A 26,746-nucleotide genomic window follows, 5' to 3' on the forward strand; every position below is an offset into this window, starting at 1 on the left:
TCCGGGCGAGCAAACCTACACTTTAAAAGTTTACTGGAGCAAAGTCTCACAAACATGTTTGTGGTGCATTGTGCAAGAGAAAGCTGGCATGAGATCATTCTGGTTGTTCCCAAAAGAACCTTCTAGAAGGGTCAGAAGGTTGCAGCTGAGAGAGGCTGAGTATTACTGAGTTGCTCGAGACTACAAATATTAAAGAATTTTCTGAAAGGTAGCTTCTAACTTATGACTGTACCAACTAAGTAAATATGACATTATTTCCCTGCCTGCTTTTTCTATTCCTTCTCCTTCTGTTCCAACTCAGGAGAACTGGAAATAAAGACTTGTTAACATAGCTAAAAAGGGGTAGAAAAAAAGAAACGGACTGACAGCTCATTCTGCCTAAATCTTAGCCATTGGAAGAGCAGTCATAGTGACAAATTAGAAGCAGCTCTGACAATTCTATTGAACAAAACATGGAAACAACTAAGAGACTGACCGAAGAGCAACTGTTAAGAATGATTAGCAGTTGCAAGAGGCTTTCCTGTATTTTATTTAGAATTTTATTGAATTTATTATGAAGAAAGACACTAGGAGTAGAAGGTGAGTATGATCACATTTTAAGCGATTGTCAAAGAAGTAATACAAATATTGTATCTTAAAAGTATCAAGCAGGAACAACACAATAGTATTGCTTTATGACTTTACCTCATCAGTCAAACATATTAATAAGATATAAAAATAGAGTCGGATCACTACTTCTGTTATTCAGCACTAACTGCCCTAGTTAGCAGATGAACGTGTTTGAGAGGTTTTATCCTTTACTTTCAGGTAAGGTTGTCAGGGATTACCTTAAAGGGCACTCACATAGCCTTTCTAGGCTTATCAAGCATTTCTATACATCTTCTCTATCGTTTTCTATGGTTGAAGTGAATATTACATCCCACCTTTGTTGTGTGGGGTTTTTTTTGTTTGTTTGTTTGTGTTTGTTTGTTTGTTTGTTTTTAAGAACAAAGGTACTGTCTGCTGCTGTGAAGTTGTCTACAGTTTTCAGTATGGAAACCCAAGTAGCAATCTTGAATCTTGTCCTCTCAGGTAAGTATGAATTTGCTATACTATGACCAACAAAGGCTGATGAGCTCTTTCTCACATTGAATTTTACTGACATAATTGAGTCTCAGACGGATCTGTGTTGTGGTTACTTGTCTATGATTTCCATGAGAGCCTTAGAGCCTTACTGCATTCTCAAGTGAAACTCAAGTGTTTGGTGTGTGTGTGTGTGTGTGTGTGTGTGTGTGTGTGTGTGTGTGTGTGTGCACGTGTGTGTGTACTGCTTCAATTTTGACCAAAAGATTACTTATTAAATATGAGTATTTTTTTTATTAACTTGAGTATTTCTTATATACATTTCGAGTGTTATTCCCTTTCCCGGTTTCCGGGCAAACATCCCCCTCCCCCCTCCCCTTCCTTATGGGCGTTCCCCTCCCAACCCTCCCCCCATTGCCGCCCTCCCCCCCTAGACTAGTTCACTGGGGGTTCAGTCTTAGCAGGACCCAGGGCTTCCCCTTCCACTGGTGCTCTTACTAGGATATTCATTGCTACCTATGGGGTCAGAGTCCAGGGTCAGTCCATGTATAGTCTTTAGGTAGTGGCTTAGTCCCTGGAAGCTCTGGTTGCTTGGCATTGTTGTACATATAAATATGAGTATTTTTTAAAAAGATAAGTATCTGGAAACTAGCTAATATTAATGTCTACTATTCACAGATAACTTGAAAACACAGTTGTAAGAATCCAATGAGAGGAAGGTCTCATATTTGTAAGACGGCAAATAGGCCCGGGGCATCGGACAATTCTTAGTTCAAAGCACTTGCTTTCGGCAAGACGACGTGGCCTGAGTTTGTCTTTTCTGGGCTTCGTTCCATGGATGGATGATTCCCCTCTTTCCCAGCTACCTTGTATATTGCTTTTGCTCCTTCAATGCTTGCCCACAGCTTACAGTCTTGTCTCCTCAGGGTCTTCTCTGAGGGCAGCCACTCATTCACACTCACTGTCCTTGTTTCGGGAAGGCTGTAGAAACTGAAGAACTTAACACATGGAACGGCCCTGATGCCATTTTTTGAGGGTATTTTTACTCCTCAGTTTTTACAAAACAAAATTCCAGCTGTAGTGCTTTTCACTTCTGCTCCGTAGAAAGCGTACGTGATAAGGATTCAAGGCATATTTGTTCTTTTATCTTGAAAGGACTGATGATTTGTATTTTAATGAAATTTCAAAAGGCAATTCAATTTATTTTAATCTGAAATAAAATTCAGGAATGACAGCATCAAAGCCATTGCAATTCTCGTGTGGAGTAAGAGGGCTGTCATGTTTCTGATGTCCATATTTTTACAGAATGTCTTCAGACTAAAGGGCCTTTGTTTATTTTGACCCCAAGGTATATTCCTGAGATAACCAGTTCTGACAACTCATTGTTGCATGGTGCAAAATTGAAGATGAGTCTGTTTTTTTTCAACTGCAATATGGGAGGCACCTTCTGGTGAGACAGGGGCCAGTGTCTTGTTTTTGCTGGAAGAAATTTCTTAAACTTTTTAAAGTAATACTGTTTTATCTCATTGTTTTCAGTTTGTGTTTAGCACCATTTACACCAGAAACTAAATAGTCAGTGAGAAATCAGGCTGGCGGGTCAGGGTTAGCCGTGAATCACACTTCTGTGTTGATTCTGAGCTTTAGAGTCTCTTGATTCATTACAGACCTTTAAACTAGAATCTCATTTGTTGTGGGGAAATTGTGATTATTTTGTGCTCTGAGGAGTTCTAACAGAAACTTTCAGGTAGTTGTAGAAATACATTAACACACACACACACACACACACATGCACATACACAAAAATACATCCTTTTTAAAAAAACAATCAGTCTCTTAACTCATCAAATGCTTGCTTAGCACCTTCTATCTAGATCATAGTCAGTGTTCTGACTCTAGAGACACAGTCCCATATAAAAGATCACCTTGAGAGTTCATGCTTTTTAACGAAGAGAATTAGAGCATCAAATAAAAATAAAATGCTACAGTGAATAGCAGTTAAAACTGCAAAAAAAAAAAAAAGGAGAATTTGAAAGTGAAAAGTGCTGATGAGGAGAGACCGTGAGGAAGGACCTTTGCAAAGAGTGTGTTATAAGGGAGAATGACAGGCACTGAGCTGGGGAAGTGGACATGGACTCCCATAGCCAACCAAGAAGCTGTCTGTAACTGATATCCACTTGCAAAGGAATTTGAGTTTTCTCCATTGGAGTCTCGCTGGGCTCATGAACTACACTCGAAGGTAGGCCCTGTGCCGAGGAGTCGATGGCAGATATGAAGCAAACTCAAGGGTATTTTTGTAGACTTTTTGTCTCATGTTGCTTTATGCAGGCATTCCTTTGTTGCCTTTTTGGTCTTTTGTTTGTATATTTGGTTTCCCTTTTTGTATTTTTGTGGGAAGGTCTCATGTGTGAATTTCATTTTGTTTTGGGTGTCTTTGTTTTGTTTTTTGTTTTTTAAGGCAGAGAAAGGACTTAAGAGTTGAGCTAGTTGGCAGGAAGGGAGGGTCTGGGAGGAGTTGGTAGAGTAGAAAATATGATCAGAATATATTGTGTGAAATAAAAACTTTCAATAAAAGAAAATAAAAAAAAGGAATGACTGAAAGAACATTCCAGCAGTAATGGATAGCAAGAACAAAGACTCTGAGATAGGCAGCTCTCCAAAAATACCCAAGTGTGCTACGCGCTCTCAAGTCACCCAGAACATCTTGCTTAATCCACAATAATCTAGAGAGGGAGATAGGGGCACGAGCATCTCTGCTTTACTGGTGAGGGAAGCTAAGGCACAGAGGTGAATACACGTTCAAGGCATTCATTCCTGGATCTGACTTGAATCTCTGCTCTCACGGGTGCAGATACTGTCTCTTTGATTAAGGAAGGATAGCCATTTTCACAATATTAACCCCACCAATTCCTGGGTGTGGCAAATCTTTGCATGTTGTGGAATTTTTCTTCCTTTTCCCTCTTAAACGTCTAAAGCTTTCACTGCTCAAGTCTTTCACTCCCTTAGTTACACTTATTCAAAATACAGTTTTGAATCCTGAATAGGATTTTTTCTTTGATTCTTTTTTGTAAAGAGGATTTAGTATGAAACTTAGAACTCTAAAGATATCTGTAGTACTTGGGTCACCTTTTTTAATTATTATAATCTTTTCTTCTTTTACTGAATATTTATTTTCTTTATTTACATTTCAAATGTTATCCACTTTCCAGGTTTCACCTCTGGCAATCCCTATACCATCTCCCCTCCCCCTGCTTCTATGAGGGTGCTCTCCCACATACCCACCCACTCTCTCCCTCCTCTCCACCCAGGCATTCCCCTATACTGGGGTATGGATATTTCACAGGACCAAGAGCTTCTCCTCCCACTGATGCTAGACAAGGCCATCCTCTGCTACATATGAGGCTGGAGCCATGGGTCCCTCCATGTGTACTCTTTCACTGGTGGTTTAGTTCCTGGGAACTCTGGGGTGTCTAGGGTGTTTTTGTTTGTATATAGGAGGGTTTCCTGTCGTTTATAAATAGAATTATACCATCTGAAAGTGGAGATGCTTTGACTCCTCCCTTTTCTACTTCAATCTTTCTCTTCTTTACTTGTCTCTTTGCTATAGCTAAGACTTCAAATATTATGTTGAGTGGAATGGGGAAAATGGACACAGTAGGGCAGCAGCACATATTAACTCAGGGTTGTCACAACAAAATGAATGAAATCTCTGTGAGCCCAAGCCAGACTAAATCTCAGCATGGAGATGGGACTTGAGCCCAAATCTTACCCCTAGCCATGGAGCTATTTGTAATTACTGGAAGTACTACTTGGAAAGAGAGAGACAGTTTTCTCTAAGAATACCTAGAATTATAGTCTTCCCAAACCCAGATATCTAGATGCCAGCATAAAAACACAATCAGTAACAGCCATGGCAAGATGTTTCCACAAAAGCCTACCAACTCTACTACAGTAGGCCTTGAGAAATGCAACAGTAGTTGAAGTGAGGCAAGGATTTCAAAATAGGCTTTATGAGTACGTGTGAAGCTCTTACAGGGACATAAATAACGGAATCCATGACAACATAAGCAAACATGAGAAGAAAACAGCTCAAGATGTGCAAGTGGAAATAGAACCAATAACAAAACCACAAACTGAAGGGAAAATAGAACTGAAAAATATAGGAGCTCGAAAAGGAAATGCAGAGACAAGCTTCACCAACAGATTCCGAGAGATGGAAGAAAGAAAAGAAAAGGATACCTCATAAGAATTACATATGCTTTCCCCAGATGGGTAACAGGAAATTGTAGATTCACACTGAATTGTGGAGAAAGCAAGCATACAGGGTCTCAGACTGTTCCTGAGCAAATATTGAGGAAAATGCTTGGGGTCTCCATTTGCTCAAACTATAGTTTGCTTGTTCTCTTTAGAAAGAAAAAAAAAATCTAGAAATCAAATTTTAAGGAGCTCAATAAAGAATTGGAGTTCAACAGTGAGTCCTTTGAGTGCTCTGAGTCACATGACAACCATGATGGAGGCTGCATTCTGGGGTGCCTCCCATTTATGGGTCCACAAGGGCAAGCTTGTTAAAGCTCTGACATACATCATTTTATGACTGCATAAAGGAAACAAGACCAAGATTGTTTGCTAATGTGTAGGGTATTATTTTTTAAAGGCTGCTATATTTTAATATGCTGAAAATTTATTCAGATTAAATTACTCTGATTTAATGTTTAGAGATAGCTTTCTGAAACTGGATTGCTGAAGCCCCAAATGTAGACTGCTTAATCAATGCATGATTTGTTTGCATATGTGAGGCCAGGCACACCTCCTCTTGTTTACATGGCTAGCTCCGGCTCACCAATAAGTGACAAAGTAGTTTGGGATGGCATTGGAAAAGGGTGGAATTTTATGCATATTCTATATATTTACAATATTAAGTGTATTGTGATGGTTGTTAAAATTCATTGAAACAGTGAGACATACCGACTTTTAAATTTATTATTTAAAGTAAGAGTTTATGAGCGGGAAAGGCAGTGTATTAACTACTCAAGTGATTTCAAACAGACACATGAGTGTTTGGTGAGAGTTTTGAACTGAATAGGTACATCTTCCTGGGCTTTACCTGGAACCCAGTGCTTAGAGCACAAGCAAATTAGTAAAACCACCAAAAGTATCAAGTTTAAAAAATGTGTGCAGTTCTAATATAGCACTCAAACTTCTTTATCCCTAAATTTACTTCCCAATGAAGAGCTAAATGTAGTCATACTTTCCTAATTTATATGAAGATATTGAGAAAATAAATATATCAAGCAATTAAGCATGTCTTTAATATTATGTAAAATTTAACTTGTTTTCAAAGTATCATGAAAAAAATGGCTAATCAATGTCCTAGTCCTCAGATCTGTCCATGTTCCAGGGTGAACAACAACTTGGAATGGTCCTAGTTCAGAATTCTGGGATTACTGGCAGGTGTCACTATTCCCAAGTCAGTGAAAGCTTTTGATGGAATTCACAAAGTGAAGTTAGTACTTGTTAAGATATGGCCTCAGAAAATTTTCCTTAGATTCAGAACAGGTTTCACCTTTAAGTAAGTTTTAGGTGGGCCACCTTCTGCAATAAAGAACATATTTTGCGTTACATGAGTCATTGAACACCAACTCAGCTTCAACTGAACTATCATATATGTTATATGATGACTGGAGAAGAAAAGGTCAGTCAGAAGAGGAGCCTTAGATTTCTTTTCTTAAGCCAAAATCCGTGCTCAGGCAATGTGTTTCATTTGGGCATTTAAACACATATGGCATTTCCCCTTGTTTTTATGGAGCCCACGCATCCTCTTTCCTTTCCCACTGGATTCAGTCTTGACTCTGTTCAAAAGGGTGCTGTGTGTGCTTTTTATTCAATATAACATGACATTTATAAACTCCGTATTTCATGGTTATTGCCAAAATAAACTCTTAGTTGATGGTAATGGTTGAAGGCAGTGAATCAGATGATTCAAAAATTACAGGTAATTGGAAATTACAGCCATACATCATGCTAGCTTTGTCTTTTTGCTTGGATGAAAAACATATCTAGCTTCTGTGCTCTGAGAACATGACAGCCAGGAAGCTAGCAGCCAAGGAGTCTGCTGCAGATGACGACAATGTCAGAATAAGACAAATATTTGGTAGAACCCCAAACAGATTCCATTCCCAGAAGGGAACAATTGCATGTATACAGCAGTGATTATCATACAATTCACTCAGTGGATCTTTCGTAATCTATTACACTTGGTCTTCTGAAATGTGAGTTTGTACAGCATACAATTTCTGCCCCTGGAGCCTGTGAATCTTCTAACTGATCACTCCCTTCTGAGCCTACAATGCACTCCAACCACAATAGCAAGAGGAGAGATTCTATTTTAGAAGATCCCACAGAAAGTTTGAAATTCATCCCATTATTTCATTATTAGCGTGTTCATTCAAGGAAGAGCCAATCTATGCTAAAAATATCTCATGTGTTGGCTTGAATTTCCCTTTTTCATGAGTACACTTGTCTTAGCCAGGGCAATTCTTATAAAGACAAACGTCTATTTGGGGCTGCCTTATGTTTCAGAGGTTTAGTCCATTATCATTACGGTGTGATCCATGGAATCCTGCAGGCAGATTTGGTTCTGGAGGAACTGAGGCTTCTACATACGGATTTGAAGGCAGTCAGGAGATGATTGTCTTTCACACTGGGCTGCTCTTGAGTACAAGAGACTTCAAAGCTCTGCTCCACAGTGACTCACTTCCTCCAACAAGACCACACCTCCTAATAGTGCCACTTTCTATAGGCCAAGCATCCAAACATATGAACCTATGTGGAGTTGTAACTACTCATCCCTACAGATGCAGAGGGAAAAACTTTTTCCCCTGAATTAGAACAATGCATATTCAATGTTAAATTTATCATCTACTGCAATAATTTTATAACTTTATCTTCTTCATCAAGCTTTATAGAACAGTAAATAATACTTAGTAGGTTTAAAGTTTTCCTCATTTGTTGCTCATCTTGCAGACTTCTTTTGAATCCTTTCCTATTGCTTTCAGTCTTTTTCATTGGCTGAGCAATTTCAGCTCAGATCTAAGGATTTAAGTACTTAAATCGTTGTTCTAGATTGTGCCCATGCATATGCATTTTATTCAACTGGAAAGTTTCTTGTTTATAAAACATTATCACCAAGTGGACAAGTAACAGATGATGCTCCTTCTATCTGCTGTATGCACTACATGGCTACCTTTTCTTTATACATTTGTGTCTTGTTGAGTCTTCCAGGCTTGTAATTCTATATTTGTGCTGGAATTGGAATCATCAAATGTTGTTTTGGTACTTGCTTAATATTTTTATCAGTTATGGGTTATTTTGCATGCTCAGCCCTCTTTTCTCTTCTTTATGTTCTGCAATGACCTCTTTTTTTCATGCTGAGATTCAATTAAGCCAGTATTAGAGGTAATTCATAGGTAGGTACAAGAGGATAGTCAAACATTGAACCCATGGGCACTATGGTAGTACAAGTTGAGTATAATATTCATGTAATATTCCCCATTGTTTTGGCTAAGCAACACTATTTTTGGCTGGAAAGCCTGGGGGATCCAGTCCAGCCCGAAACTGGCAGCAGCTCTCTTTCCTGGTTTAGGAAGAAAGTCTACCCAATAATGAAAGTAACAAGGGCTGTAAAAAGTGGCAGAGTGAGCCTGAGCCCTGATGAGATCTTTTGTATTCCAGCTCTCCTAAAACTAACCCTACTCTGAGGGGATTACTGCATGGTATGTATTTCCTATGCTAGCTTGAGTTAAATTTTTGTCAATGGCATTTTGAATGCTCAGAAAAGATATGTCTCATGACTTCTTTCTTGAAGAAATATTGTATGTGTTAGGAACATGAGGCTCCATAAATATTGAACATGCTTGGATATTAACTATCTACTCAGTATGTCTGTGGGCAATAAGGAAACACAAGTACAAGAAAAGAACACAAGCCTCATTAGGATTAACACAGGCATGTTCATCATCAATGGCACTGTGCCCAATTTAAATCACACAGTGTTTGAAAATGACCATACGGGTCAGAACATTTAAGACATGTCTTAGCACCTTTGCGTGGTCATCAAGACTAAGTTTAAATACAGTCTACCTCCTGCTCCTCTGACCATTTTGGTAGTTTCCACCCTTGTAGTCTTTCTGATAACACAGTGATCCCTCATGCAAGAGGGCCTTTCTTCCACCCAGGACACTGACTTTCTTATTCCTCTTAACAACCCCTACTATGTGGTTAGGCTTTTTTTTAACATGTCATTTCCTCCTAGACACCTTTTCTGCCTTCAGAAGAAAGACGGAGAGAAGAAGAGCTAAAGCAGGTGGTGAAATGATGAGAGAGGGGAAAGGACGGGCCAAGGGAAAGCTAAACCCAAGGACACATTATGAAGCTTTAGGAACCTAAGTTCAAAAAGTAAAATAAAGGATAGCAGAACATTTGTAATGTGAAAGGGCAAGTCAGGAGTCTGGAGTTAGAGAATTGGGCTGGGCTGGGGGTTGGGGGGCGGGGAGAAAGAGAGGCATGGGGTCGGGCCAACCTAAACTAGGGGGTACACAAGGAAACTTTATGAAACCATTTGTTTAGCTAATTAAATATATAACAAAAACTACAGAGGAGTATTTGGATAGGTGAACAATGCACTTTTCAGAGGACATAGTTACTATGTAAAAGTTTCAGTGCTGTGCACAGGATGCTTCCCTGTGAGTTGTTGGTCAGGAAGGCACCAGAGGCAACACAACATAGGTCACTGCTATTGCTCTTGATTGTCCATCATAACTAGATGATAGGACCTGTTGCTGAAGATAATTATCACTTAGACACAGTGCAGAGAAAGGAGCTCTTATTGTGCTAGAAAGTGCTGCACACAGGCTGCAAGAGAAGAAATGATCTCAGTGGTCTTACCCAGGGCTACAGCCTATGTGGTATAATTCTGACCTAAAAGTCAAGATGGTATACTGGAGGCAAAATGTTATGGGGTATTAAATCATTCTCCTGACTGGATCTGAGGCATACTCCACAAGAGCAAATTCATCCCTGGCATTGTAAGCATGGTCATAGCCCATGACTAGTGAAGCTATGGGTACTAAGGGATATTTCTGATGTTTTCTTACATGGATGTGTCAAACTGCCTTCCAAAATATTTGTGTTTATACAAATACATCTGTGCTGCTCTTAGCCTCATTCAGAGAAGCTTCTTTTGCAGTGGGCAGTGACTAATATCAATATTCAGAACCATATGTGATCATTAATGGACCTTTCAGAGGTAAACAGTGGACATTAAATGAAGGGTGAAACCAAAGAAAAATGAAATTATTATATTTATTTTCAAAAGAATGGGAGAACCAGTAAGAGCCGCTGAGGACATAGAGATGGCAGAGAAGGGGATGGAACATGGGAAGGGCCAAGCAGACAAGGGAGAAAGGTCAGACTTGGGAACAAAAGGCAGGGTTGAGGAGAACCAGAACCATTGACCAAGACTGTCAGTATGATGAAGGGGCTGCTACAAGCCATGTCTCTTTAAAAGTTTCAAAGTCAAACAGAAACATATTCCATTGTTTTGTCAGCTCTCCACTCTTCCTCGTGCTGGGAGAATTTGGTAGAGCACACACCAAACAAACAAACAAGCAAACAAATGAAATGTGTGCTTCATTGCTGTGTCTGTGGAGAGAGAAGAACATAAGCTGGAGGGGAAATGAACTAGAAGATGGGAACTTAGAGGACACAAGCTTCCTCTGAGATACTGTGCGGACCCTAGTCCTGTCCTTCCTGTAACAGAATCCCATTTTGCTTACAGAATCCCAAGGCATAAAGGACTTCAAAACAAAAATTCAAGAAGGCAATCATCTTGGGAAAACAGCACCTCATTTGAGCCTGTTCTGCAGCATGAAGAAAACCTTGTTTGTAATGCCCTAAGACAGATTTCCCATGAGTCAGTGTTATGCAGATTCTAACTAGAATATGGCTGCAAGACAGCCCTTGTTGTGTTGAAATTTGATGCTTCTACCTCGAATAAACTTGCCTGGTTTTCATGAGATTTGGCAAGTCTTAGGTAACATCTAGGTTTACCTTAGATTTGAAATTCAGCCACGTTTTGGAAGATTTAGAGAATATAAAACAACTGTCATCTGATATTTCTAGCAACTAACCAAACAGGAAATACAAAGTAAAAAAAAATCCATGGGTATCTAACCAATCTGCAGTCAGTAGGGAAGCTTGATATGACAAACCTTATTCTTTTGTTGTCTTATTTAAAATTATGGAAAGATTTGGTGCTGAGAAATACATATAAAATAAATTTTATATCTGCTTCTCCAATATGAAACAATATCGGTAATCTTTAAAAGGACGTAAAAGTAAAAATGTGAAAATTGGGGGGGGGTATTTAATAATGTTCAGAAATTGATCAAGCTGATGAAAATAATAATTTAGTAAGGAAATGAAATGTAAGAGACACAGCCAAATACAATTAGCTATAACTAGTTGAGCAAAAACAAGAAATTATTAATCATTCAACTAATGATAGTAGGAACAAGACAATAATAAAGATAAAAACCAATGTTGATAAAATAAAAGTAGCAGAATCAGATGACCCTCAGTTCAACTCTTCATTGCCATGGCTCCCACCTTAATCCAAGTGACCATCATTCTTGCCAGCATTGCTTCAGTAGCCTAGTTCATCTACCTCAATGTCATTTACAATTGGAGCTATGAACCAAGTGATGCCATTTCTCTGCGCTCCTCCCAGAATTGTCATGGCACCCAGATCTGTGTTCCTCTTCCTCTGTTCCTCTCACTGCTCTGGCTGTACTGACCTCTCTGAGTCCTCAGACCTGCCCATACTGCTTTCCCCAGAGTTTTTACACTGGCTGTTCTCTAGTTTTAAAGCTGCTCACATCTCATTTCTCAATGATAGCTCTTATGTCTGTCTTTAAAACTGCAAACCCACATCACTTGGGAGGCAGCAACAGGTAGGTCTCTAAGTTCAAGTTCATCCTGGTCTACAGTGAATTCTAGAGCAGCCAGGGATACACAGAGAAACCCTGTCTTGAAATACCAAACCTGTAACCCAAATGCCACAGCAGCCCTTCAGCAGATCCTTATCTTGATCCATTTATTATCTTATTTTTCTTCCCATATAATTAATTCATTTTCATATTTGTGTTGTGTTCCTCAGTACCTTGTAACACCAGGAATCTGGAGTCTGTTTATTTTCCTTCTTTCTTCCTCCTTCTCTCCATTCTTACAACCACTTAGAACACAATCAGTCATATCGCAGTTATTCAAGTTTGACTACATGAAAGAAATACAATTGTTGATATAGCTGTCTCTTTGCAAGAAAAATATTAAGGGGAGTTGTCATTATTGACTGTTAAAAAGAAAACTTAATATTATAAAGAAAACTTAATAAAACAGAAAGGAAGTGTTACTTTAGCCACAAAATTATATGAATTATGTTATGCCAATGAATTTGAATACTTAATGAAGTTAAATATTTCTATCAGAAACCTGATTGACTCAGCGAGAAAAAGGAAAACAAAGCTAGATTAAAAACAAACTATAGCAGTAAAGGCATTATAGCAAACTCTGCTCCATATCCAAACATCAGAAAGGTCTGACAAGCAAGCATTGAAAAATTTTTATGTAACTAATAAAAATTGTTTAAAATTCTTTTACAGGTTCTCAACATTTCACTCTTTGGTGCTATCAAAATTGTATTACCAAATACCAAAACCAAAACCTACTTGAAATAGACTCTTTCATAAACAAATCTTTATGGGTAATAGCCCAATAACTAGTACTTGGAATTCAAGAGTGGACTCACATAGGTGGCAGTGTTTCAGAGATCATTTGTTATTAGGGTAGCTAACGATGCAGTGCTGCTGTTAACATATTAAAATAAAGCATAGGGCAACAAATCAAAGAGCAGGCTGCTGCAGGAGCATCAAATCAAATCCAAGGGGGATCCTGTCCACATGCGGTGCGAAGGCTAACACCTGATACGTCAATCCAGAGCTGTTACTTGACAAATGCGATGGAACAAACTCTTTTAGGGACAAAGAGGAAGGGGAGATGGTGCAAGGTGGGGTTGCAGAGGGGAGATAACATTTGAAATGTAAATAAATAAAATAATTAATAAAAATTGATGATAAATAAATAGAATTGTATGCTTTTATATTCTTTGCACTAATTCATATGTATTATACATATGTAAATTAGGGACGGTGTCAAATTCAATGTAAATAATAGTGAATCATACCATGTATTATGTTGGTAATATAAATAACAATAGTACACTTTCAGTACAAAAGACAAAAGAAAATCAATCACCAACTTATTCAAATGATAATATATCTAAGAATAAAAGCAAAGCTTTAAACATTTTGGAAAGCACTATAAATGTTTACAATACTAGAATGCATAATTTCTTAATCAAGTTTTAAGAATAATGTTGGTTCGTAGGACTGAATTCAATTGAACACATCTAATAATTTAAAAGAACTTAAAAGACATGAGAGATGATAAAACACATGGGTATCATATAATTGACAAGTGATTACACTCTTTAAAAAGATAAAACTATGAATCAATAAAAGAAAATATTCCATTGTATAAAGGGCAGCTGTAGGAAGGCTAGGAGCCATGTGCCGGGAAGGCTGTGGGGACAGGCTTCTACATGGCTGGTGGGATACACCAACGCCAACATTGTCAAGAAGAGCTTGACAGCCTCTATTGTATAAGGACTGTGAGATACAGCAATTTCGCTGTTATTTATACGAGCTGGAAAACTGCATACAAGGTTTTTACCATGTGTTTACTCCATCTCTGTCAATAACTACAAAATTTTCAGAAAACAATGTATGTATCTACTTACATCTGATACATTAGAGCAGTGCTCTGCCTTACATTCAGGCTTTGGCACAGAGAACAGTCGGGGTGAATTAAAGATAAATATATTGGTTGGAATAATTTCTAAAACATTTTATTGACTAATCAGTTACAGAAGGATAAGTAAACGCACATCAATTTATATTCCACATAGCTTATGGTGGAGTAAGATGGATAGAAATATACACAGCAATCCATCAATACAGGACCGAAATGGAGGTCTGGAAAGCCTAGCGTTTTCACTTACTGCCCTTTGGGTCAGGCTGTATTTGGAGAGGCCAGACTTTAACCAGAGAGTCTCTTCATAGCACCAGATGAGTCTTGGTCCAAATGTTAGACAGGGACAGTCATGTTAAAAATTGAGTGTCCTTACCCGCAAGTTTATAGGCAGAGTATAAAAAAGTTAGGTCAAAGAATTGGGTAAAATGAAATAATATAAAACAAGACTTGAGGTTCTTAAAGGACACTTGAAGTCTTCTGGAAACACAGCTACCATCAAACAAAACAGCAAGTTTTGTGGCTGAGTGTCTGCTGGATGCAAAGAATGGAGGAGAGCATAGTAGAACTGGTTCAGGGACTGGAGTGGGATCCTTGTTAACAGATGGCCTCAAAGGAGACTGAGAAGCAGCCATTCTTCAGTGATATTCTTTAAACTTACATTTATCTTTTCTGCTTCTTTAAGTAAGAAACAAAAGCCTAGTGAAGCTGAAATTAAGCCATCCATTGGCTTAAAGAATTCCAATCAACTAAACCAAATCTGACCATATAGTAGTGAGTGAATGGCTTATGCCCATTAGTCTACAAAGTCTGCCATTTAACAAGTCCTGATCTAGAAAATATTCTATTATCAACAAAGAGAAGCCCACAGGCTTCGAAGCCAGCCAACTCTGCAGAAGGTCATTGTTACAGTCAGTATTCAGTCCAGCAACGCTGCTGTCCACAGATTAAACAAGTATTGTACAATACAGGAAGAGCAATGTTCCTTGTTTATCTTTTGTGGCTGATCACTTTTAGCACTGCTGTGGGAAAAGGAACTCAAACAATGCTAAGCTTCTCCTCGATGAAATCCCAACTAGATATTCTGGACCAATGTATAAAAAAAGTGCAGCCACAATGACAGCAAAATCAAACTCTTGGTTCCTTTTCAATTCGTGGTCAGCACCAAGTACAGCCATGTGTCTAGGGTCTACCTCGTTTCCACTGAATGCATGAGCAGACTAGACAGATGATCCTTCCCCTTGTTGTTCCCCTTAGAGTTCCACGTCTGGCAAGGCATTTGCATCCTCCCCAAGAAGACAAAGCCACCGTGTTGCAACAATTTAGAATTACAGACCTCACAGTGCAGGCTCTTCAGAGGCTTGGTCTGTAAGTTTTTAATTAGCACTTTATGAGGAGGTTTAGGACTCAGTTATATTTATGAGTGTCTGATGCTCAAGAAAAAGAATTGTCAAAGAAGGTAGCAATCATTATTAGTACACTGATTGGTTTATGTGTTGTGCTTTAGATCACAGAGATTGTTATTTTCCTCAAGTTAGAAGTAGGCAGAACGCAGGTTGATTTCTGATCCAGTGAATCTCTCATCCAGTCTTCATCACAATGTAAAGGAGAGATTGTCTCCTCTTTAGTACATTATTTTATTCATTTACATTCCAAATGTTGCCCCTTCCAGTTTGCCTCCCCGAGTTGTTCACCCCATTCCCTTTTCCCTTTGCTTCTGAGAGGGTGCTCCCCCACCCACCCACTCCCACCTCACCCCAGCCAGCATCCCCCTTCTGTGGTATATCAACTTTCTACAGGATTAGGTGCATACTCTCCTACTGAGGCCAGACAAGACAGTCCTCTGCTACATATGTAGGGGGAGGGATGGACCAGGCCGTGTATGCTCTTTGGTTGGTGGTTTAGTCTCTGGCAGCTCTGAGGGGTCCTGGTTAGTTGATACTGTTGTTCTTCCTATGGGGTTACAATTCCTTTCAGCTCCTTCAATCCTCTAACTCTTCCATAGGGATCCCCAACCTTAGTCCAATGGTTGGGTGTAAGTATCTGCATCTGTCTGAGTCAGCTGCTTGTAGAAGCTCTCAGAGAACAGACATGCTAGGCTCCTGTCTGCAAGCACAACATGGCATTAATAATAGTGTCAGGGTTTAGTGCCTGTGCATGGGTGCATGTGATCCCAAGTTGGGATGGCACTGGATAGCCTTTCCTTCAGTCTCTGCTCTATTTTTGTCTCTGCATCTGCTTTAGACAAGAGCAATTCTGGGTCTAAGAACATTGGTTCTTATTTATGTCTTATTCATTTTCACCAAGACTTCCAAGGCTCCATTTCTGTTAGGTTGCCAGACTTTTGGTACCCTCCAATATTCACTCAGCACCCAGGGCTGTCAGTTGCCAGCTGACAGTGTGCTCAATATGCCAGTCAAGCTCCTTAAACCTTTCACTATTGAACACCATGACTGAAAGCCAAGGAGGTACCACTCTGAAGTCCACCAAATGAAAGCAGGGCGGTGGACCCTTACTTGCTGCTTCTGTGCCAAAACCAACTATTTGACCTGGAAATTTTTTTTTCATATTTAGAATCTCTATTGCAATGTAGGAAAAGAGAACCAACCAAAATAGAAAACTATTATTATATAATTAAGTGGTAAGGTGGAAAAAAATGGCTTACCATCCCCGTGTATATATGGGATTATAATTACCAGTCTATTCTGATCTTTTTTATATTAAGGGTTATGGACCTTTAAATAACTCTTATGCCTCATCACAAACAATGTGTGTATAGTATTTTTTACTTTAGTTTTTTTTCCTATCTTAATTTCACTTTAGGAAACTTAAACCTGACAAATGGCATATTTAGAATTGTATGATGTTATACACACTGGGAAATGTGGGTAATTTTGAGTACTTGTGTCACATGCATTGTGGCCAAAGTATGAAGTTTCCTAAGAGATCCTTTGGTTGGCTGTGGCTTTCTGTCCAAAAGAATTACAAAGACCTCTAGTGGCTTCCTCCGTATCCAGTTTAAACTCCCTTTGTGAGGAAGAATCACCGTATTGTCTGATTATCAAACAATGTCACTTTAAGAAATCTTTTGCAGTTTTTCATACGACTAGTATTCGCTGCATTCATTGACCCAGGCCATTGACTCATAACCAGAGATATTGCATGGCTTTCTATGACAAAAGCTCTTGGGAAAACGCCTGACTTTTGCTTTTGAACTCATCATGTAACCTGGAAGGTGAAAATCACAGTCAGAAGAGAACAGCTGAGAAGTCACAGTGATCCTAGTCTGTATTGTAACTTCGAAAAGAGTTTAGATTGGTGCTCAATTTATAAAATCTAGACTTTCTATTACTTGAGAAAACAATAAAATCGATTACAAGTTTACAATGGGATGGAACAAAATACTGGTTTCTGCGGTCGGTCGGTGGTTACAGTGCTCACTCCCTTGCTTAGGGTCTGGTGTCCCCAGCACACAGGCCAGGCAGGTCGCAGCTGCCTATGGCTTTAGCCCCCAAGGATGTGATGCTTCTAAGATACCTGCACTCACATCTCCACATACACAAATTAAGAAATGGCTTCACTAATATTTATAAGACCCCAGAGCAGTCAAATGACTTTTGCCTTAATTTGTAAAAGTCATTATTTTGTGCCCTGCAAAAAATGTTGTGTTCACCTGTTCACATACCATTCTATTTAAATTATTTGCAAATATTTAATCTTGCTTGTAAGGCAAATAAGTTTCAAACGGAAGGTTCTGATAGAGCCAGGGGCTGATGATTTACGTCACCGACCCTAGAGCTGGCTCAGAGCCCAGTCAGCTACTTCCCAGCTGTGTGACTGTGCATCTTACGTAACTCTCTGTGGGTCAGACGCCTCACTTCTGAAGTTCCTCAGTGAAATAGCTGGTCACAAGGACAGCTCAGAGTCACACTGGAGAGTAAGCACAGACGCAAACGCTGTTGAGTAGTGTCTTCCTGTTCTCATCGTATCAGCACTCGGTAGCTGACTGGTACATTTTCTCCTGTATCTTGGCGAGAATGGAAGTGGGTGGCCTTGTGCATGGAAGGGAGTCCCCTGCAAACAATGCCTCATTCCACCAGGAGATCCTTAGTTTCAGGACTTAAAACAGGAGGCGAACAACTTTGACTCAACATCCTGTGACGATGTGATAGTTTTGTCATATCATCTCGCCACTGCTTACTGCTGATACCTCTTGTCCCAAGTTCTGTCCCTGAAGACAGGGTGGAGTGTGTGGACAACAGGACACTGCTGGCTTAGTGTTCTGCCTGTGGCTGAGCTTTTCAAGCCATCAGCTAAAACAATTCATCCGCATAACTTGCTCTCCCTTGAAGTCTCTTACAGAAGACACATGTATTTTCAAGGCGACTATATTTGCTGCTTCGATTATTTATCACAATGCAATCTTTATGTCTCATGTGTATTCTTTTAGGTCATCGTGCATCCACTTTGATAATTTCTGTGAACACGCTACCTGGCTTAGGTGAATCATGCTTTCAAAATCTTCCTTCTGTCTTGGGTAATGGTTATTGTTTCCTCACTGTCCTGTTCCTGAATGGGTGATTTTTACATAAATTATTTCCTGCAGTGGGAGAAAGCTGGGTACAGTGATTTGGAGAACAGAACAGTAAAGTAGGGAAATGTTTTAGAGTAGTTCACCTGGAGCTGGAATGATATGGACGGAGGATCTTTTTCATTTCCCTTTAATTAAATTTTTTTCATAGAATTTGATCATTTTATCCTCCTCCAGCTTCTCTCTCTCCCCCCCCTCTCTCTCTCTTTCTCTCTCTCTCTCTCTCCTAAAGGTTTGGGTCAGAGACACTTGCTGTAGGATATAAACCCCTGCCTGAAAAAAAGATCCTAAAATAGTTCAGTTTTGGCAAAGCAGGTAGTCACTGATGGAAAACTCTAGGCTTTTATCCTGGCACAATCCCGAGGGAAGTCTGTGGGGACCTCTGGGACTCCAGGCAACTTGATGCTTTACATTTGGTAAATTTGCTGCCAAAGCCATCGCATCAAGTTACTGAAATCTTAGTGGGTGTAAATTGCATCAACTGTCATTTATCCTTGTGAGAAACTTAGGGGCATGCCTTTTACTGAAAGGAAAGATTTAACCTTCTCATCCTATCATGCAGTAAATAAAATTCTAAAGCCTATGGAACGATCTCATGATATAGTTCAAGACAAGTTAATTATATCCAAATGTGTATCTTTACCAAATGGAGAGTTTGATTGCGAAAGTACCTTTCACAATTAAACACATCCCGAGACATCAGAAAGTTTGCCTTATAAGTTTTAATCATTATATGCAGTTTATTCTTTTAATGTGCATTCAGTGAGCATTATTTTAGCTAAATCTCAGGAAGCACAGTAAACAATGCTGGTTTATAAAAGATGTACATAGCTGTTTAATGAGTTCAAATCTATAATGGCAGTAGGGTAAGCACAGTGGTTAATAGAGGAATTCCTTAGGGGTTGTTAATCAGCTTTGGAGCAGAAGCTGCTTACAATTCTAGGGAAGGCATTATTAATGTCCACTCTTTCGGCCTTTAGGTCAGTGTTCATCTCCTCTGTCTTGGAATCGTGGACCCCTTGATGAGGCTGGAAGCACTCAGGAAGCAATGGCTGAAATCACTAAGGAACTCAGACTAAGCTGTTCCAGGCCTGCGTTTGGAGAGCAGAAAGCTGATTGCTCACTGGGAGTTGAGTTATATTGAGAAGAAACAGGGCCATGCTCACGCCCAGGTTCACAAACTGATTTAGGGATCGCCTGAGTGTCAGCCTTACTTTTCAAACCCTTGCATAAGTCGATGTGCTGAGGTTGAGAAGGACTGAAATGGACGAAAATCACATGGCTAAAGCTTATTTTGCAAAGTGTGATTGTAGGAAATTACTATATGTTATTTGGGTTAGATTCTAAAATATTTTTAAAACAACTTTGAAATTCTGTTAGTTTTGTTCCTATGCATTTTTTAAAACTAGGGGACAGAGGCAGCTATAATGGCCTTCTTGTGCTGGGGGGAAAGCACTTTTAGAATCCCTGGTCAGCCACACACCCCTGCAGCCTGCATGGCCAAGATACTTTAGTGTTAGGAGATGAAGGCTGTGCACAGAAATGTGACTTATATTTCCCACAGAGTACATTCCCACAAATGCCTTCCACTCAGCGTTTGGTGACGAGACCCCAGGCCTTTCAAGCAAACGAACCCTCATTCAAATTGCAAACAAAAGGCAGGGATAGAGTAGCCGGGAGTGTACCTGGGAAGTGGGACAGTAACTGTGCCTCTCTTATCACATCTTCACTTCCCATTCTGTAGCCATGGCATTCACACTCTCTCATGTCCTTCTGCCCTTGTGTATGGTCACTTGCCTTATCACAGGATTTCACTTTTAATTCACCATGAACACCTACAATTAATCCCCCTGCTCACAGTGTGTGGGGCTTGTACTAAGCTTACCGCTCAGCCCCATATATTCCAGAGTTTTAAATTATTAGGATGTTTTAATATTTAAGACATTAAAATACAAATTCATTACTTACAACATTTCACATGGAAAGTGTTTATTGGGAAGGTTTCACTATAAGCATCAATTCTCCTTTTAATCCTTAGTTTTTGAGTTACCCTATAGAATTTCAAATCAGATACAAATTGGCTATTCCTATTTTAGGAAATAAAAGGAAGCAAGACACAACTTAAAACTTAGAAAAATATCAATAGGCTTCAAAATTTGCTTTCAAAGGTCCCAGGACTTTGTAATGGGATTTAATTATTGACATTGTCAAATGTGGTATTTTTAAATAGTATTATGAGAAGCTTCAGATTAAAACTATAAACTATGAACTTGTTGGCGCAAAAGCATCTCTCACAATAAAGGAAACCAAATTACTATGTTCATCCAGAAAAAAAAATGCTTCCCCACAAGTAAGCAGCCTTATCTGTGGCCCAATTTTAGTTGCTCCCAAGTAGGGGCTGTGTTTTTTTTTCCAAGTGCACAGGGTAGAGATAAACGCGCGTCCTTTGTGACTCTGTAGCGGGTTCGTCTCCTTCCAAGTGAATGCAGGTCAAGCCAACACTTAAATGTTTGTGTTTAGCCTTGCTTAGACAGGTTACATACGTGAGAATGTAAACACTTTTAACATTAAGAAAACATTTGGGGCATCCCCCACCCCAAACCTTAAACTACATTGAAGACCCACGTTTATGTCCCCAAATCAAATCTGAAGCAAACCTAAACTCAGAATGTCATTGATCCTGGTGCAGGCTCAATCATGCCTGTTATCTACATGCTACTCTGAAATAAACCACCTATTCACCTGAGTATATTCTGAAGAGCCAGGGCAAGCCTCATCACTGTCAACTAGAGCATAGAGCATAGAGCATAGAGCATAGAGCATAGAGCATGGAGCATAGAGCATAGAGCATAGAGCATAGAGCATAGAGCATAGAGCATGGAGCATAGAGCATAGAGCATAGAGCATAGAGCATAGAGCATGGAGCATGGAGCATAGAGCATAGAGCATGGAGCATAGAGCATAGAGCATAGAGCATAGAGCATAGAGCATAGAGCATAGAGCATAGAGCATAGAGCATGGCTTGTGGGTCAGTCATACCATATCTACCTGCTGGCTTCTTTAGAATATCTGGGGGATTCATCTGTACTAAAAGCTTTCTTGGTAACATGGAAGGTGATGAAATAGACTGGGAGCAGCTCATGACGTGTGTGTGATAAGTGGCTTCCACTCTCTGTGGGTTTAATTGGGTCTCTCTTTCATTTACCAGCACAGAAATGATTAGTCTCAGCTTTGGTTTCTCCACCAAATCTAAATAGAGCTGAGCTCATCAAGTCATTTGATGTGTTTCCAGGCACTCAAGTTGGGTTAGCTTTGTAAATATAACATCATGAGGACATTGAGAGCAAAATTACAGCACAAAGGAAGAAGAGTAGGTTTCAGTGAGAATTCAAGTCATATTTTACTTGGTGCTAAGTCAGACCCACACTGGGTGTCCTTATAGCGCAGGGCTCCAAAGATCCTGGCAGTGGAGAAGGTGATTGGCATTCTTAGAATACGGCTAGAACGAGATTGGATAAAACCCCTTTGCTTGCAATCCTAGTCCCAACAACAGGTTTGGAGAGTTAAAAAAATACACTCAGAGGCATTAAAACCATTGATTTGGATTTGTTTTTGCTCTGGGAAGAAAGCTGTTCTAAATTTGCAATGAAACTTGAAAATATATAAAATATGCTCAAAGCAAAAAAGGCAAATTTCATTTGTGTGACTTCTAGACTGGGAATTATTCAAAGTTTGAACCAAGTGACAGCTATGAAAACATTTCTTTGATATAAATCATGCCACAAGTACAGCACGAACCAGCTTGTGTTAAAAGTCAGTGCATCTTAAATAATATCGCAGAGCTTTAGATGTCATGTCAGTGGTGTTTAACATGCTTTCAGATTCCTCCTGCTGGCTCGTGTCTCTTCCCAGGGTCTGCCTAGTGTCTCCATGTCTGTCAAGTTCCTAGGCCTTCAGACGTGGGTGCCTGCACATTCCCTGGCTTTAATGCGTTCATGATGGACATGCACAACAGCAGTAGGTCTTTACAAACGCTTAGCTCTGTCTCGCAGTCTGCCAATGCCCAGATGGATTCCAGGCAGTGGTGTGATGGAAAAAGCAGGCTCAGTCCAAAATACACACCTGACTATGTCACTTCTTAGTTCCACAGCCTAGCCCAAGTCACTAACGGTCCCCAGGCTTTACTTTTTACTGGCAAGTACAGAATAATAAGAGCTCCTCCACTGGGGGATGGAAGTGGAAAATATATAAGACGGAGCCCTCTAAAGAGAGCCATCAAGCACACATGTGTGCTTGCATTTTTCTCATCATCTGCTGGCCGAATGATGGCATCATTGAGAGAGTCATGTGGTTTAGAGGACTGAGAAATGGAACTGGACACGGTTGGCTCCAAGTCAGCCTATGAAGGCACATGCCAACAGCAGTGTAGCAGCAATGGCAACTGAGGCCTGCCTGGAAAACACACCCAGACAGTGGGGTCATTGCAACCGTGGAAGAGGCATGCTGTTACCCTGCTGTGCTTACAAGTCACATAAATTTATGTTTACAATAATAGTTACAGTGTTTTAAAGATATGGTATAGACTTTCATTATCAAGCTCCTGATGACCATGTACTTGGTGAAAATTTTAATATTTTGGCTGCTCAAATTATAATTGTACACAGGGAAAGAATCAGAGGTCTAAGGGTTTAGAAACAGGGCAGGCAAAAAGGAATATCTAGACAAATGAATGAGGAATCTCTTTGTGACATAAAGGGTAGGTCCCTCTCTACATATCTAAATACATATCTACATATCTAAATGCCTATCTACATATCTAAATAGTCAATCTGAGCAGTAATCAAGTGAAACAATAAAGAACATGTGTGTAGACCATTTAACCAACACCATTTTGTTTGATTCTTTTACTATAATCATAGTTACAATCAGTCATAAAGTGGCTTCTAAACCATCAGACTCCTGTGGAAATAGGGAATCATTGGTGTAGCATCCAATTTCCTTACTTAGAAAGGAAATAACCTTTGTGCTGCCATTTGAAAATGCTTTACCCCTAAGGTTCACATGCTAGAAGCCAATACCAAATGCAGCGGAACCTTTAAGAGGTGTGACCTTGGAAAAGTTAATCAGGTATAACAAGAAAGAGGTGTCTTAATAACCATATCATTTTTGACATATTTATCAAATATGGGTTAGTTAAAATCATTTTAGCTAAGAATGATTATCTATACCTTATCTCATGAGAGGGAGGGTCAAATATCCTGTAACTGGGATAGTTTTCAAAAGAGTGGGCTGTTAAAGTCACCCTGTGCTAAGGTTCCTTCTATACAGCTCTATATGCTTCTGTTTCTGCTGCTCTATGATATGATATTGTCAGGATAAAGGTGTTATGATGCCACCAGACTTGTGGGCCAACTAAAACCTTTTAACATTGTAAATTATCCAAACTCAGGAATTACATTCTAGCAATGTAACATAAGACATGGGGAAAATTAATGGCATAAATATTTAAACCACCATATCTGTGACTATGTAGCTAATAACACAAAAGAGCTGTTTTAATAGCCATGATATTTTTGAGATATTTATCAAATTGTCAAATATAAGAAGAGGTAGTTTAAATCGTTTTAGCTAAGAGTAGCTAGCTACACCAGGTCAAACTCAACAGTCATTAGAAGGATGGATGCCAACAGATTTACTGTTATTTTCCTCAGTACTCACAATGGTGTGAAATATGCACAGACACTATTGTCTGGCCAACTATTCTTTGTCTAGTAATAGAATTTCATAATTTCCTATCATAATTCTGTCAACCTCACTCTTACATAATTATTATTGCTCTAGAGATGGGCTTATGACCTAAACAGTCCATGTTATCAGTAGTTCTCTTAGCCATAGTGATAACTTGATGGCTGGATAGTGACCTAACATGAAATTTCTACTGAGGATTTTTGTTGGGAACTCTGGAAATGAGAATGGATTGGAAACTGGACACCCAACATCTTGAAGTGGCCAGGTGCTGGGCTGCCATCCTGAGGCAAGCATCTTGTAGAACTGTAATGGATGAACTTATGACCTTGGCCATACTTAGATAAGTCACAATGCAGTGACTGTCTACATTTTCAAGTTTAGCAATAACTGAGCCCAGCCATTCACAACAAACTTACGTAAGCATTAGGGCTTAGGCCATGCCAGGTTGGTTGGATTTCTGGCATTCACATTCACATGAACTCTGTGCAATTTAATTTCGCTTCACAAATCCTGAACTAGTATAAATGTGCTATGGAAGACTGCTTCCTAAGGGAATCTGTGTGACTCATAAGACATTTGAGATTAAATTTAAGTGCATTTATGTGAATAAATGTTTGCATTTTCCCTTTTCTTTGATTGAGAACAAATGTAGTAAGAAAGATTTATAAATTTATAGAAGGGCAAAAGCTGCCTTTCCACACTTAACCCACATCAACATGCTGAAGTCCATACAACCAATAGCATGAGCCTCAAATTTTGTTTGCATACCTCTCTGAGACTGCTCAAATGCCGTCCAGCCATGTGCTGCCATGTGCATTCCAGTCCCATCTTTAGTTGTCTAGGAACACAGTCCATGGAATGGCTGGCCACATTCCCAGAGGGCAGAGAGAAATGTCTGAGTGACTTAGCCACCTCCAGGCAGGTAAGAGCTGAAAGCCCACTAGAGTTCTGTAGGACAGCTGGCCAGCAGAACTGGACAGGTCAGAAGGGGAAGGAGATTCTTGGTGCTGGCTGAAACCTTCCCTTTCTGAAGCAGCATCCTTCCTGCTTCTCCAGACATTGCACTCTTCTTCCTAGCAGACCCAGGACACAGTGGTAAATGCTGGGCAGGGCAAACTAGAAAGTTTCTCAGTTCAACATGGTTCTTTGTAGTTCTTTGGTTTCTTTCTTTCTTTCTTTCTTTCTTTCTTTCTTTCTTTCTTTCTTTCTTTCTTTCTTTCTTTTCTTCTTTTTCTTCTTCTTCTTCCTCCTCCTCCTCTTCCTCTTCCCCTCCCTCCTTCCTTCCCCCTCCCCCTCCTCCCCCTCCTCATCTTCCTCCTCCCCCAACACAATGGTAAACACTAGTCAAGGCAAACTATAGAACTTCTCAGTATGGTAGTTCTTTGGTCTTGGTTCCTTCTTCTCTTCCCCCTTTCTACAAGTGCGTTACACATACTCTGTACCTTTGAACGAGTAATGCTTACAGTTGTATTCTCACTAACAACTCAGTTTGACTGACAGGAAGAGAATTTTAAGTTTTTAGGTGCAATTTTTAAATCCTAATTTGCAATTGAATTATTTGATGTTTTCCTCAGACTTGAAGAATTACACCCTGTGTAGAGGGAACCAAAAATTAGCATTTGCAATTGAAGTAAGTCACAGGAAGACCACGCATTGCCAAACATCTTGAAAACTATTTCACATTCAAACTACTTGTTTATCTGTATTGTCTAAATCCATTTAAAAACAATTCACACTACTGGGGATATGTCTACAATTTGATGCTTTTTTTTAAAAATCAAGAATCACATAAGAAAAAGAATATATAGTGATTATTCTGGCTGGGGTTTTGGCTGCCACCATCTCAAATGAAAGCAGAAACCTTCATACAGAGACACACAAAGCCATGAACACATTTTAATCTGGAAATCTATCCTGCTATCTTGGGAAGATTTATTTTTTATTCTAATTTTAACATACAATTACAGAGAGGTAGTTGTTTTCCTTTATATGGAACAAATTTTGCATAAAAGAAATTTTGTACCCCGTCTGGTTTGATAGCCAATGAGAGAGAAGACTCTTAGTGAAAACAGTACACCGCAGATGTAAGTTTAGCCTTCATCACCAAATAAGGCTCCTCACATATCACATACATGTGCACTGTGTAAGGCATGTTGGTAGTAAGTGGTCTGGTTTGTATGTCAGCTTCTAGGACATGACAGGTAGTAGTACACCCAATCAAACTTGCAAGAAGAGCTTGCATGGCAGGAGTGCTCACACTGCATCCTGAACATGCCAGGGACCTGCAGTCATCCTGCAGGCTCAGGTCACATCAAAACCCTCTGCTCTTTTCCTTTGTTCTCTCATTAGCTTATTATCTCTCGCTGTCACTGGGGCTAATACTAAGAACCACCAGGTAATAGCAGCTACAGTGTACACAGAGAG

At 39.5% G+C, this 26,746-nt stretch overlaps 1 protein-coding gene and 1 long non-coding RNA gene across 2 annotated transcripts in view; one reads left to right on the forward strand and one right to left on the reverse strand.

Moving 5' to 3' along the window:
- The window catches only part of Adgrv1 (adhesion G protein-coupled receptor V1), a 579,866-nt gene that overhangs the window by 128,950 nt on the left and 424,170 nt on the right, over window positions 1-26,746 (reverse strand). The window lies entirely within an intron of this gene.
- Window positions 3,156-26,746, forward strand: part of LOC147995961 (uncharacterized) — a 58,713-nt gene continuing 35,122 nt past the window's right edge. The window contains exon 1 of the long non-coding RNA XR_015670234.1: window positions 3,156-3,298. This is a non-coding gene — a long non-coding RNA (uncharacterized LOC147995961). The remainder of the gene's footprint in view (window positions 3,299-26,746) is intronic.

The sequence above is a fragment of the Rattus norvegicus genome, chromosome 2, assembly GCF_021556685.1.
Source record: "Rattus norvegicus strain SHRSP/BbbUtx chromosome 2, alternate assembly SHRSP_T2T, whole genome shotgun sequence".
NCBI classification, from domain to species: Eukaryota; Metazoa; Chordata; class Mammalia; order Rodentia; family Muridae; genus Rattus; species Rattus norvegicus.